General features: G+C 45.4%; 1 long non-coding RNA gene across 1 annotated transcript in view; it reads right to left on the reverse strand.

Moving 5' to 3' along the window:
- LOC308474241 overlaps positions 1–7,705 on the reverse strand; it is a 25,452-nt gene extending 17,747 nt beyond the window's left edge. The window contains exons 1-2 of the long non-coding RNA XR_013984605.1: positions 5,781–7,705; positions 1,380–1,686 (exon numbers count right to left, since the gene is read on the reverse strand). This is a non-coding gene — a long non-coding RNA (uncharacterized lncRNA). The remainder of the gene's footprint in view (positions 1–1,379; positions 1,687–5,780) is intronic.
- Positions 7,706–15,172: the final 7,467 nt, after the last annotated feature.

Raw genomic sequence — 15,172 nt, forward strand, 5'->3', positions numbered from 1 at the left:
GGGCTGCTTGACTGGATGATGCTCCAGTCCCAGTACAACAGACAATAGCCTACTCTGTCCAATGTATGTGCGCCAACTCCAGATCCTCTTCCTCGGAATAATACCCTGCTGGTTTTGTTTGGTGCCGGCGGTGTCAACGCCCTGTTACTTGCAACACATTATAGAACAGTAATATTGTGCTGTAGAATTGTTAAAGCCAAGCACAACTCTTGGGGTCTTTGCACAACTCCACCAGTGACTGACTGCAGACCCAGAGAACCTCATTTTATTTTATTTTATTTTTATTTTTACTAGTGTATGAAATTTGTCGTGCTTGCTCAAAATTGCCAGTAATCCATTTTTAAAGCTTTTTCATGATACAATAAGATAAAAGACAGTAATCTAAATAAAACAAAAACAGAGAAAGAAGAAGAAGAAGGAAACATGGAGTCCTCTCTCAAAGGTAGCTCTTAACCTTTGTCTCACACAGAAAGTGGTGGACCCTCCCAGCTCTCACCTGGGAGCTTCTTCCCTTTCTTCTCCCAGACTCTCACCCTGGCAGGTATTTCCCTTGCCTGCCAGGAATCCTGAGGAAAAAGTCTTCCCTTTCATTTTCCCCTTCTTATTTCCACATCCACAGAATAAATAATAATAATTCTACATTTTGTCTGCCCAGTCCTACAGAGAGTTGGATTCACCCCTACACCCAATGAGATCAGTCGGTCTCTGCATCAGATTGAGCCGTAGCTGCTGCAGTACAGTTTTTCATTCTTGGGAATCTGATTCCCGAAAATGCTGTATGTGCAGTAGGAAAGGTGAACCTGTGGCCTCCCAAAAGTTGCCGGACTCCCAACTCCCCTCATTCCCCAGCCAACACGGCCAATGGTTAGGGGGAGCTTTAGCCTAGCATTTTCTGGAGAGACTCAGGTTCCTCTGGCCTCCAGTCTTACAGGAGCTAAAAGAACTTAAGACCCTTTAAGTTTCATACTCCCTTGACCTCCGAGGCCTGGTGCCAAGGAACTAAGGCATGCTGGGATTTCTGCAGAACGCATTATCCCAAAACTACTTTAGCTCAACACTTACATCTGCCCAACAGCAAATGCCTTGTTAAACAGAAAAAGAGAGCAGGGAGGGAGGGAGAGAAACACCGCAGCTGTCAGCATGCAGCTGTATTGGGGAGACCACAGTGTTTTGCAGCTGCCCTGCAGGTGAGATGTGCCCCCTAAGTGGGGGTGCTGACTTCTATTAAAGGAAACAAGAGAAAAGACTTCCTGAAGCTGATCCTATGAAGCAGGAAATGGCTATGAAATCCCTTTCTGACCCCCTCTCTCCTTTTTCTCAGATTTCCACTCACCATTCACTTTTATTATTGTTCATCTCCATCTCATTTCTTTACTTACTCTCTCCATATAGTTGCTTCTTTGACCAGTGACTCGGGCAGAAACTCAACACCGGGGCGACACCTAGTGGCTTTTTCGTGTTCTGTGGTGGTTCCTCCCATCAGGGACCATTGTGAGGGCTCGTCCGCACTTCCCTTTGTCCCATGATTTCTTCCATTTGCTCTGGGACAAACCTCCTTGGAGGGCGGATTCTGGGCTTGAACAGGATGGAATGAGATCTGCACAAGGAGCCCTGCATGAAAGCAAGGAGCCCCCTCTCCCTGAGGTGCCTCATGGCTCTTTGGTGACGTGGGACGGGAGCAGCACGCTGCAGACAACGGAATGAAAACATTAAAACTAGCACCTCTTCATTATCACCACCCCACAAGAAACTTATCTAGCAAATGCCTTTGCCATTTTAATGTGTTTCTAATTCCTTTTCAGATTGTGAGGTTCTTCTTTGTTTTGTTTTGTTTTTTAGCTGTGGGACTATCAGCAGTAAACTTGCTATATTGTAGAGCAGGATCCAGATAAGGCTGTTGCTCCAACGAATGCTTTTTATTGTTGCAGTGGAATAATTGATTAGTAGCATTTGGACTGCTGCACTGAGTTGCTGGGAAAATGAGGTTCTTCCAGCAAGCAAATAGCTGTGGTTTAGAGCTGTGGAGAGTGGTTGCATGCCTAAGTAGAGGCCTCCATATCAGGGGAGGGTGGTGAACAGGTGGCCCTCCAGATGTTGTTGAACCTCCACTCCAACCAGCCCCAGCTAGCATGACGAATCATCAGGGAAGAACCGTGGCTCAGAGGGCAGAGCATCTGCCTTGCAACCAGAAGATCACAGGTTCAATTCCTGGCTTTTCCAGGTAAGACTGGGAGATAAACTGTTCTGAAATCCTGGAGATCTGCTTCCAGACAGTGTAGACAAATACTGAGCTAGGTGGACTCAGGGTCTGACTCAGCAGCTTACTATTGTTCCTATGATGAGTCCTGTAAGTCTAGCAACCTCTGGAGGGGCACAGGTCCTTCACCCCTGGCTCTGTATAATGAATAATGACAGAGGAACCAGAGCTGACATGCTCCCACTACTGCAGTTCTCCTCATGTCTTGGCAACAGCCATTGGCAAACTGCAACTTGTCCCCAGAGAACACAAGGCTCATCCAATGGTGTGCAATGCATTCTGCAATGGTGATCAAATGTTGTGATTCAAGCCAGGGGTGCCAGCTTGAATAAAAGATGGGGGCAGCCTCACCCTGCATAATCAACCACAAGACATGGCGCACACACCATTTGAATGACACTCAATTTTGGGGGGACTGGCCCCCTCAAATATTTTAGGAGGGGCAAAGGTACCTCAGCCCCTAGGAGCTGGCTCCTATGATTCAAGCCATGAGATGTATCCCTCATAGGCTGCCCCGATACTATAACACCAAGGTTGCAGGTTCAGTTCCATATGGACAGCTGCATATTTCTGCATTGCAGGGGTTGGAATAGATGATCGTTGGAGGTCCCATCTAACTCTACAATTCTATGATGCTATTCTCTCCCCACCCCCCAAAAAAATCCTCCAACCGTCCCTACCTTTCATTGCCAGGAATGGGAATCTATAAATTTATTTATTCTGCCTGGCTGATCGGCACAGGGCAGCTTTTCAGTGTCTACTATGCCATGGAGGGGGATCACTGACACAGTCATGATGCAGGAATTGCAGCATGAGGTCTCTCTCTCCCCCCCCCCCCAACCATCCCATCCCATAGAACATGCCTAAAGACATTGGGGCCAGTCCCCACTGCAAGAGGCTGCAGGAAATCAGCAATCCCAGTGATGCCTCTAGTCAAGCCAGAGTTGAGAGCCATTAAGATATCTCATGATGCAATAGAACTACCTGCTTGATACCTTCAGTGCACTATAATCACACAGCTCTCTACCACACAACTGAGTTTAATTTGAATGTCCAATACTCCTTCTTGCAAGGCCCAAGGGTTTGTGGTGGTGGTTGTTGACAATAGCACACCCTGCAAGACATTAGGAATCATACTTTCTGGAAGTTATCTTCTTGGCAAACATTTCAGCAAAGCAAAGTTAGCATGGAGGGAAAGTATACTGTACACAGGGGCCTGGGCACAGAGGATGTGGCAAGCTGGCTGGCTGGCTGACTTGCTGCTCATCAGCCGGAGGGAAAGAATAGCAGTTGTAATAAAGCAGCATGCATGTGTCCAGGCCATTACCTCAGGAGCCCTTGGGGTATGGCTCAGCAAGTCTAGAACAGATAAAATTCCACTTTCATGCTAACTCAGGCCACATTGGCTCAGACACACCAAAGCAGGTGTGGGGCGTGCAGGTGTGCAAGGGCCACCGGATGTAAACAAATAACACATGCATTCCCTCATGCTGCGGCTTCACGTGAGACTGGCAAGAAGGCTTTTGCTCTAAGCCCATAAAGAAGAGCCAGGCAAAGCAGCCAAAGGGGAAGTGTTGGCTGAAGCAGGCAGCCAGGATTTGTCCTGCGTATCACAGAGAGGGAGGAGAAACTCCACCCAGGGCTGCTATTTTCAGCAAGAGACCTGCATTTCATGCAGTATTGGGGGATCAGGGAAGCAGAGGCCTAGTAAGGCCAACTTCAGAGAGTCCTTGCCATCTGAAGTAAGGCAGGTGGTTTCAAAGAGAACATAAAAATGGTGCCCTGTTCTCACAGTGGCAACCCAGATGCCCATAGGCAGCCTGCAACCAGGGTCCGAGTGCAACAACGTTCTCCCCACCAGCAATTCCCAGCAGTTGGTATTCAGGGCCATGCCACCTCCATGATGGCCTTTTTAGTAATGGTTCCTCACTTATGAGGCTGTTTCTCAAGAGCATCTTACTTGGTGCCTATGCTGAAGTCTCTTCTGCACTACATAAAGACCTTTTAATATCCCAAGGTGTTTAATCTCTGGTGTAGTTTTTCCTCTGCTGCAACTGTTTTTAGCACTGTATTTTTAAAAATTGAAAATATCGTCCAGTTAAGGGTGGTGGCAGCTGATGAAAGTAACTATATGCGGAGGTAGAGAATGTTTGAGGGCCTAATCATGCTGAATGCACGGAGGCACGTGGAAAACAATTGGCTTCCTGGATGCACATGGAGATATAACGGAAAAACTTCAGGGTCAGGCTGGACCGAGCCTGGAGCCGTTTAGCAGTGAACATGACGTTTCATTCTTGATTTGCTATCACCCGCATCCTCCTTCCTCCCCAGATATATGAAAAAACCCCACCCAGATCAGCTGGCAGAGAATGAAACAGGTGCCATGGAGGTGAATGGGCTTTGATTTGCATTCCATTCCGAGAGAGCAACCCTCTCTTATCCAGCCGGTCTCCATTAAAGGGAGTCTGACTAGGTTAAAACACAATTTATTTCTCAGGCGTTCTGTTGCGCTGCCTGTGGAATGTTGGCAGCCAGCAATCGCCGAGATGCGCAGCCAGTCACTGTAAAGGGAGGGGAAGCATTATCTGTGGCGGAGAAGCAGGAGGAAGACTAAGGACTGGAAGAGTGTAGAAAGCATCCTGGCTTCTGGGGTGCTTTGCTCCTGCATCTGAAGGCATGGCACCTCTTTGTCTGATCATAACCAGTGGAATGGTGTATAAGAGTCAAGACCAAAACCCAGGAAAGACCATGGCTCAGTGGTAGAACATCTGCTTTGCATGCAGAAGGTTTGTCTTGGTACAACGCAGCTTTCTATGCCCATGAGCTGGATTTGCAATTTTCTGGCAAAGGCTCAGCACTTTGAACATGCCAGGGTTTTTCATCTCCAAACTGGGGCAGAGGTGTAGTTGCACTGGTGGAATTCCTGCCTGTTGTGCAGCTGTTAAATGCAAATAGCCTTTGTTGGGATGAAAGATGGCAAGTGTGGATAGGCTTGACCCCCAGGCACCAAGAACACAGCTTTACCAGAAGTTGAAAGAAAGTTTTTTCAGAACTGCAGGAAAAGAGGCAAGCTCAGGAGGGTGGCGGGTTAGGGAGGGGAGCAAGGCCAAAACTTATGATAATGGAAAATAGGCTGGAGGTTGGCATGATCAGAAGCAGTCAGTCAAGCCTCAGGATTGAGAAGTAGGCAATGGCTTGTTTTAGACATAATGACATTAGCCTATCCATAGAACAAGCTTTGGACCTGCACAGTCCTTCTGGCTTGCCCCACTATTGAAAACTTCCAGGGTATGTTAAACGACAGTTTCCTGTTACATCAAACTTCAGAAACTGTTTTTTCTCCTCCGATTGCAAACCAGGATCTGATTGGGGATATGGCTTGGATGTAATGGGAAATTAAATTCTGGAAAGATGAGGGAGCTGTGTGGGTTTATGAGACTGAGGTCATGACATCTGAACCAGGCCAGCGGTTGCCATGTTGATCCAAAAAGACAGAAGAAACGAAGCACACAGACTAGAGTACCTTTCTGCAGACTGAATTGGTTTAGCGGAGGCAGCGTGCTTCTGCTGCCGCCTCTGTCTCACGACGACCCCCGTGAAAATCAAAGCTTGCAGTATCCCATCTAAGTAGGTCTAAAAATATATCATTTAACCTACTTTGTAGCATCTAAGAACTGATGAGGTAGCCAAAGGTCCATGAGCTTATAGAGAGCTAAGAAAAATCTCAGGGAGTCCTTCCTGTTTCGGGGGCAGCTTTGAAATGGGCTTCCAAAGAGAGTATAAAAATGTCCAGCTGAGATCCACATACAAAGGAGAAAGAGAGAGACTGTGAGAATGAATTAGCTACTCCAGTGACAGTTTTTATGCTCAGCTCCCTCCTCCCTGAGCTAAATTTGATGCTTGATTAACTTGCCATGAAATCCTAAGCAAGTCTACTCAGAAGTAAGCCCCACTGAGTTCAAGTGAGACTCACTGGATTGCAGCCTCATGTGATGTGATGGATTCAGTAGGGCTCACTTCTGAGTGGACACGCATAGCATTGCATTTTTAGGGATCATTTCTCCCCACCAGTGTATACTGAGGATGGTGTGGGTTGTAGCTTTTCCCCAGCAATGGAAATGAGAGAAAAAAATTGAACCTGGAAGCGCTGAAGCTGTTGTATGAAAACGTTGATCCTCCAGAAAGTTGAAAGTATTTGTTACTTTTCTGAAGCTTACCCCACCCCACTCGCCGCCACCATCCTGCTGTGGCAAGCTAATTTAGTAGGGGATCATCCATGTTTTAAAATGATTAAAAGGAAAAGAGTAAACTTGGCAGGAGCTAGCAGTTATCTCACATGTGAGGAAAATTACACAGCTCCTAATATCGTCCAAAAAAAAAGCTTATATGCAAACATATTTAGATTTAATAAATGAAATGTAAAGTTGCCAAATGACCAGAGGGGTGTGTGGAACAGCCTGGTCTGCAGGAACCAGCAAGCAAAGCTTTCCAATGGGTAGAAAAAGAAACACCATCGGCTGCTAATGTCTGGGCATCAAGAGCTGCCAGAAGCTGATTGAAAAGTTGGCAACCCAAATCAAAAGCCGGAATATATTTATTTATTTTAAAAAGGATTATTAAAATCAGTTGACGGCCCCGCTCAAAGCCCATTAAGGGGTGTAAATATTTGATAACACACATTCATACTTCAGCAGCCTGGTTCCAAGATGTTCATTGGTTCCTTCTTTCCAGCCCAAGAAACCAATCGGGCTGCAGACACAGCCAGCCAAGCAAAACTGGGATGTAACTGTCTCAACCTCACCGCTTGCCAGCTGCTGGCCTTGAGGCAAGGAAGTGCTCTCATGGCAACGGCTGAGCACACCTGCCAGCATAGGGGAGCTTGAGGCGGGGGCCTGGATCCTGACGCAGAGCACCCCGCAAAAAAAGCAAACCCAAAAAACAAGAGGAGCAGCAGCCAGGAAAGGGTGGAAAAGAGCTACGTGAGCTTTCTCAGGGAGACCCAATCTTATTAATAAAAGCTGCTTCTTCCCAAGGCCTTGATAATCTCTCCTGCTACAGATTATTTACAGCTGTGGAATTTAATACTCCAATGAACAAAGCTTCCCAAGGCACGCCAGAGAGAGAGAGAACGAACGCGAGAGGGCCTAGTTTTAACCCTTCTGAGCACTTTAGTCTTCCATGATGAATCGCAAGGGCCTTTCTATGCAGCTGTTGCCACCTTAGGTAGAGTTGCTAGATCCTATACAACACAGAGCCCCTGGCTTTTAAGAGTCCTGGCATGCGTGAGGGTGCTTCCAAAAGACCTGTTTGTGGAGCATTCGCCCTGATGTGTTTGCAGAGAGATTGGAAGATATTGGCTATTTAATGACAATTCATTCTGATTTGTTTGTGGGGATGTTACAAGACCTTAGTGTTACTCTACATTTTCCAGGCTATTTTCCTGGCATTTCCCTTATCTTTTGGGGCAGTAGGTTTGTGCAAGACCTCCCCGGTCAATGATAATTATGCAACCTGGATTTGCAACCTGGATGTGATTGAATCCAACTCCAAAATAGCAACAGTTCAGAAGCATCCTAAGTTTGCAGGGGATGAAGCACATCCCCCAAATTCTAGGCACATATTTCTTCTTCTTCCACATGGATTCTACACCCTGCAATGCAGGAATCTCAACTAAAGCATACATGACTGATGGCCACCCAACCTCTGCTTCAAACCTCCAAGGAAGGAGAGTCCACCATCTTCAGAGAGAGTCCATTCTACTGTTGAAGAGTTCTTGTCACTGAAAAGTTGTTCCTGGTGTATAGTCAGAATCTCCTTTCTTGTAACTTGAAGCCATTGGTTCAGGTCGTAGCCTCCAGAGCAAGAGAAAACAAGCTTGCTCCATCTTTCATGTGACAGCCCTTTAGATATTTGAATATGGCTATCCTATCGCCTCTCTATCTCCTCTTTTCCAGGCTAAGCATATTCAGCTCCCTTAATTGTTCCTCATAAGGCTTGGTTTCAAGACCCTTGATCATCTTAGTTGCCCTCCACTGCAAATGTTCTAGCTTGTCAAGATCTGCCTTAAATTGTGGTGCCCAGAATGAACCACTTTGAGCCTTACAATCAGCAGCAGAGGCCCTGTTGGTTGTGCCACCACTGGGTGCTGCTTGGATGGTAAGGTAAAAGGTAAAGGTAAAGGACCCCTTGATGGTTAAGTCAAGGCAACTATGGGGTTGGGACACTCCTCTCGCTTCAGGCCGAGGGAGCCGGCGTTTGTCCGCAGACAGCTTTCCAGGTCATGTGGCCAGCCAGACAAAACCGCAACTGGTGCAACGGGACACTGTGACAAGTGCCAGAGTGCACAGAAACACCATTTACCTTCTTGCCACAGCAGTACCTATTTATCTACTTGCACTGGTATGCTTTCTAACTGCTAGGTTTGCAGGAGCTGGGACAGAGCAATGGGCGCTCACCCCGTCATGTGGATTCGAACTGCCAACCTTCCAATCGGCAAGCCCAAGAGGCTCAGTTGTTTAGACCACAGTGCTACTTGGTGGCCCATGACAGGACCTTCTCAGCGGTGGCCCCCTCCTACTTATGGAGTGCCCTCCCTGGTGACATATGACTCCCCCCTCTTTGTTGTTAACATTTAGGTGGAGCTGAAAATCATTCTTGCTTATTGGTTTGGGCTACTTTTAAATTATTAGTTGTCAGGATATTGTGTTTCTTTTCAACTGTTTTTCAAAAAAGTTGGATTGTTTCATTGACTGTGCTGCTGCACTGCTTTGGGAGGATGTGCAGCATTAAAAAAAAATCAAATAAATACATCAACATCTTTGACTACCAAACTTGCAGCTGCCAAGTTAACATTCTGGCGTGGCATCCAGCACCTGTCTTGGGAAACTAGTTAGCTTGACACTCTCTCATCGCTAATGTACCAAGGCAGTACATTTCACAGACGCTACTGGTAAATGGTCGTTTGAATAGGTGTTTAGTTACGTACAGCTTTCAAAAAGAAATCTTACTTTCAACACCCTGGACTATTACTCCCTAAAGAGTAATAGTGCAGTTGAAGTTTGTTTAAGTTGAAGGACAGAAAGACCAGCATTTGAAAAGATTATAGAAAGCATTATCAGGACCTGGAAACTTTGACAATGACTGTATTACTAATGCTTACTGGATAAACCACAGGCACTGCTGTAGGGGTCCCTGAGCAAGAATAACGCTTCACATCTCCTCCACCCTAACTAGTACCAGGCTATTCTGACAATCTCACAATCACACCATAGGTAAGAGATGCTGCTGTCAAAAGCTGTCAGCAGACTTGATTATCCCTTGGCCTGTTTATGGCAGTCTTCCACTTAAACTATCAACCTCTACCCGTTGCTTCTTTCCCTTGGACTCGGGAGGCCTCCCTGTCTAAGATTTCTCCCCATAGGCTCCAGCGGCTTTGTCCTTCCTCAGTTGCCTGTGGCTTGGGAAAGTGCTGACAAAGGTAGATTTTGGCTATTTAATGTCAATCAGGATTAGCACAATCTCTTAGAAAGCCTCTCTGCCACTCAGGCAGAGCTGCTATTTCTACACCCAAGCTGCCCTCTTGTGGTAATCATAGGATGTCTTTACACTTACGAATTTCAGAATGAATGCTTTCGTGTGGTACAAGGGCATCATTTTACACTAAAACTGTAAGGAGATTTTTATTTCTCTGGAGCAATGGGAGTAACTATCTTTTTACTCCTACATGAACAGTAGCCTTAATCCAGTATTGATAGACACATAACAAACCTAAATGGGATAAGGATGAGGAGGGAGAAATCTCACTGGCTTAAAAAGCATTTTCACTCAGTTCTAATTCCTAACAATTGTTTTCTCCATATTCCCCCTGCCCAAGATAATCTGAGATCCTCAAGGTTGGGGGGGACGGGACGACTGCATCTCCACCATCTTGAGCCATCTCCACCCCCCAGACAGTTAGTTAGTCAGTTAGTCAGTTAGTTAGTTAGTTAGTTAGTTAGTTAGTTAAATGCATTTCCAAACCACTTAATATTTCAAAAATCTCTAAGCAATGTATGTAATCAGTGGCTCTCAGCTGTAGACAGACCAGTCTGCTGTACTCAGCCAGAGTTAGAAAGCACTACCTCTGCAATTCTCTGTTCTTCTTAGGGGGTGCATTTATTTGTTTTCAAGCATTCCCCTGCATCATGCCTCTTTCCAAAGCAATACTGATGAAAACTGTAGGTGGCCCCCCCAACAGGAAAATATTTGCTGAGCTGTCTTGTAATACCTATTTATATTGAGTTCCCAGGTTAAGGATTTGTTCAAAATATTACAAATCAAACGTCTTTCTCTGTTAGGATTAAAGTAGCATGTTCTATTGTCATGCCCTATTCCCCTGCTCACCAGCTCTATAGGAGAGATATAAGATTTTTAGCATAATAGGTCAACAGCAGGAGCTATTCAGCTCTTAAGAAATGCACGACCCAAATTTTAATAATGAAATGGGAATGTTGAACAGCTTTTTTTCTAATCCCAAGTAGTGGTCTGACCTGGGTCCTTGTGTTAGCGATAATGGGCCTTTGAAGGGTTTTTCTTTCTTTTTAGTCAAGATTTTCAGTAAGCGAACGTGGGTTTTTATAGTATCAAAAATAATTTCTGCAGAAAGAACATAAGAAAAACCCTGCTATATCAGACCAAAGATCTATCTGATCCAGCATTCCGTTCTCACTGTGGCCAACCAGATACTTATGGGACGCTCACAAGCAAGACGTAAACAGGATCGTTCTCTCCTGATGTTATTCACCAGTGACCGATATTAAGAGGCATGGACACCTCTGATTCTGGAGGCAAAGCACAGCCACCACAACCAGTAGCCACTGAGAGCCTCATCCTCCATGAATTCGTCTAATTCTCCTTTTAAAACTGCCCAAGTTGGTAGCCATTGCTACATCTTATGGTAGCAAATTCTAAAGTTGAACCATGTGCTGGGTGTGTGAGAGAGAGACTGTTCCACTAAGAGTCCCCAAGTGCAAATTCTGGCTAAAATAGGGAAGATGAGTCAAAATAACTCCAGAGAAAATTGAGGAATGAGGAAAGCTGAGTGAGGAAGCCCCTGCCATAAGGAAAATGTTATAGCACAGAATTTAGGAGTGTCCGGAGATATCCATAGAAAGTGAGGTCAGTAACTGCCAGCTCATCATGCCAAACTCTGCCTCCATATGCCATCAGTTTGTGACTAACTTTGTTCCTGAACCACCATTTTGAGACTAGAGGGCCTCAGGAGCCTTCAGTTGTGTCAAGTGGGCCCTGAGCTTCAAAAGCTTGAGAACCTCTGAGGTAGATTAAGCGACTACTCATAACTTACACAGAAAACCCTAACAAAACCTCACCCAGTTCAGAGCAACTTACAGTTCAAACCAGCCACATTATTCCGAAACACATTCCAACTTCCAAAAAACAATATGGATTTATGGATGTTGTTAATATTTGGTGGGCATTTTAAGCACCGTAAGGAAGTGTGTAAGAATGAAGCAGAGCGTGGAGTTCAGACCAAAATGAAGGGGGAGGGTTGCCTCAACTATTCTTATTATATTCCTGTTTTGGGTGTATTAATATGCCATAAAGGTTCTCTACTGATATTTCATATCCGTCATGGATGTGAGCAACACTATTCTGTAACTAAAGTCCACCTTGTAGATAGGCACAGGAGGAAGTTGAGGGACAGGGCACAAATGTTGCTTGTTATAGTATGGAAACACTTGAAACAAACCATTAATAATAATAATAATAATAATAATGAGTCAATGCTGTAGTCAAGAAGGTACGAGTGTGAATGAGCATCCAAACAGCTATTAGTCTGTCAGGGACAGTGCCAAGGTTATGCCCTTCCTCCACAGTGCTATCCCAGCTGCCCAATGATGTGAAGGGTCAAAGTGGGCACCTGCAACCCCTGCCATTTTCATTCAAAGATCCAGACAGTCAGCACAAAACCTACCTTGCTGGAAAAAAAGAATGTGGGAAATCCAGAACTGAAATTTTGCATGGAAGTTTTTATGACCTTAGTTCTGGCACAGATCACAAATTCCTGGGCTATGCATGTGCTCAGAGGAACCTTAATTCTTAGTGTATTTTGCTCCAGTTGGTGGACTTTTGGGTTCTAGCAAAAAGCAGTTACCACAAACCTCAAGGCTGCCCATCCCTGATACAGACAATACTGAACTGCATAGACCGATGGTGTAGCTTGGGTTCAAGCCTGCCTCCTATATTCCTGAGGCTTTCATAAGCAACACAAGGCTTTGCAGTAAAACACATGGCTTCAGAACTCAGATTTATTAAGAAAGTCTGTTGAATCTAGCCTCTCTCATAGGCCCCTTTACCAGTGACACATATCTGGCCTTAATATACATTTCAGCTCCAAGGAACCACGCCAGTCCTTTCCACTGACTTGGAAGGGGGAGGTAGTTTGAACAAACGAAACAGCCATGACGGGCATACGTTAATGATTTAAAATACAAGTAGCAGGAAAATATTGTCATCATTCCTTTAAAGGAAGAAGTGAGGAAACTCTGTCCTGTGGGCTGGTTTTGACTTGCCACTTTGGCCCATGAGGCCATTTCCCCCAAACTATGCCCACCTATCAACTGATGACAAAGGGTCATATCAGCTGATGGGCAAAGGGGTTCAATCCTCCTGGGTGATGCTTTGCCAGGACCTTTCCGGTGTGAATAAGCTGGCAAAGCAGAGCGCACAGCTGATGAACAGAGTTCAGTCCTGCTGGGTGCTGCTTTGCCAGTGCATTTCCTGCAGGGAACATGGTGGCAAAGCAGACCCCTCCCACCACCACAGGTCAGCTTGGCAGGTGTGTGGATGCCTATCCCACCCCCTGCCTTTGGAAGTCTTGCAAGTTGCTGCAGGGGGTGCGAGAGGGTTTTCTAGATAGGACCAAGGTGAAACTATCAAGCTCCCTTGTTATTGTTGCCATTGACAGGAAGGGTAATGTTGTTAATGCACTCTTGTTTGTAGTACTGAAATGTTACGGGGGTGAGGCGGGCTGTGTGTTGTTACATTCGCTATTATGTTGTTGTTTTATTATGTTATGAAATTTTTCTTGCAATGGTTGATTTTGAGATGTGTTCCCATTTTTCTTTGTTGTAAGCTGCTGTTGAGAGTGACTCTTTTTGTGGAAAGGCGGCATACAAATAAATGATGATGATGATGATGATAGCTCAGTTGGTTAGAGAGTGGCGCTGATAACACTAAGGTGGCAGATTCAATCCCCGTAAGGGACAGCTGCATTGCAGAGGGTTGGACTATACGATCCTCAGGGTCCTTTCCAACTCTATAATTCTATGTCAGATGAGCGACCCCACCCTGCTGTTAAGGTTGATCTGCAGGATGGAGGAAGATACAAGATCTGGCCTGCCAAGCCAAAAAAGTCCCTTGCCCCTGCTTTACTTTGATATACATGGGGGGGGGAGAGAGAGCATGTCACATGCAATATAATGCAAGGGTGTTGCTCTTGACAGACACATACAAGCTGTGGATTTACAGTGGTGCCCCGCAAGACGAATGCCTCGCAAGACGGAAAACTCGCTAGACAAAAGAGTTTTCCGTTTTGGAGGTGCTTCGCAAAACGAAGCTCCTATGGGCTTGCTTTGCAAGACGAAAATGTCTTGCGAGTTCCTGCGGTTTTTTCCCCTCCCCCCCTTTTTCTAAGCCGTTAAGCCGCTTATCTGCTTATCCGATAAGCTGATAAGCCGCTAAAAGCCGCTAAAAGCCGCTAATAGCGCTAATCCGCTAATCCGTCAATGGGCTTGCTTCGCAAGACGAAAAAACCGCTAGACGAAGAGACTCACAGAACGGATTCTTTTCGTCTTGCGAGGCACCACTGTATATGTATCCCATAAATCACCACCAGATGGCACAAAGAGGGGAGAAATCCTCAATGTTCACCATAGGAGCAACATAAAAAGCAGATCTTTCATCCTTGGTTCTCACACAATGGCATCACATCTTGAAGGCAGGGTATTATTTTTTAGTAGCATTTTTCTCACATTCAAACGTTTTAATTTTCACATATGCAAGAGCCACAGGGAGATAACACAATCTCACCACTGCTAGAGAATATTTATTCCGTTTTCAATGTTGTTATCCACCGCAAACTTTTGTTCATAGGGTGTACTAAATATCAAATGACTTGTCGCCAAGTAACACTGGGGTACTGGGGGTGGGGGACAACTGCAAACACACGCTTGTAGAAGAAGAAGAGTTTGGATTTGATATCCCGCCTTTCACTCCCTTTAAGGAGTCTCAAAGCGGCTAACATTCTCCTTTCCCTTCCTCCCCCACAACAAATACTGTGTGAGGTGAGTGGGGCTGAGAGACTTCAGAGAAGTGTGACTAGCCCAAGGTCACCCAGCAGCTGCATGTGGAGGAGTGGAGATGCGAACCCGGTTCCCCAGATTACGAGTCTACTGTTCTTAACCACTACACCACACTGGCTGAAATCCATGAGGTTCGTGTGTTTTGAAATTACTCTGGATTTCATCCACTGAAAAAAAGTAAAATGGAATGCCACCTGCCAAGGCACTGACACAGTCCCATTTTGTCACTCAGAAGCGTGCACACCACATTTGCATGTATTAATTGTTCGTAACTGCTTCTGCTTTCAGTATTTCACAGAATCTGGAATTATTTGGCAAGGACTGAAGAAGGGGGAAGCCATGGAAATCCCTCCCCCAATCCACTGATGGATTCCTTTCATCAACCAACAGATGGCATTGGATACCACCCTTTGTGGGTTGTTGTTTTTTCTTATTTCCTTTCTGTTGCTCTTGAACAAAACTACTGGCTTAATGTTTTGCTATACAGTCAGTTATGTATTTTGTTTTTGCTGGTTGGAGCCTAGACGAGCTCAATATTTATCAATACATAAAA

Source organism: Podarcis pityusensis (genome assembly GCF_964106645.2).
Source record: "Podarcis pityusensis genome assembly, chromosome: 3".
Taxonomy (NCBI): Eukaryota; Metazoa; Chordata; class Lepidosauria; order Squamata; family Lacertidae; genus Podarcis; species Podarcis pityusensis.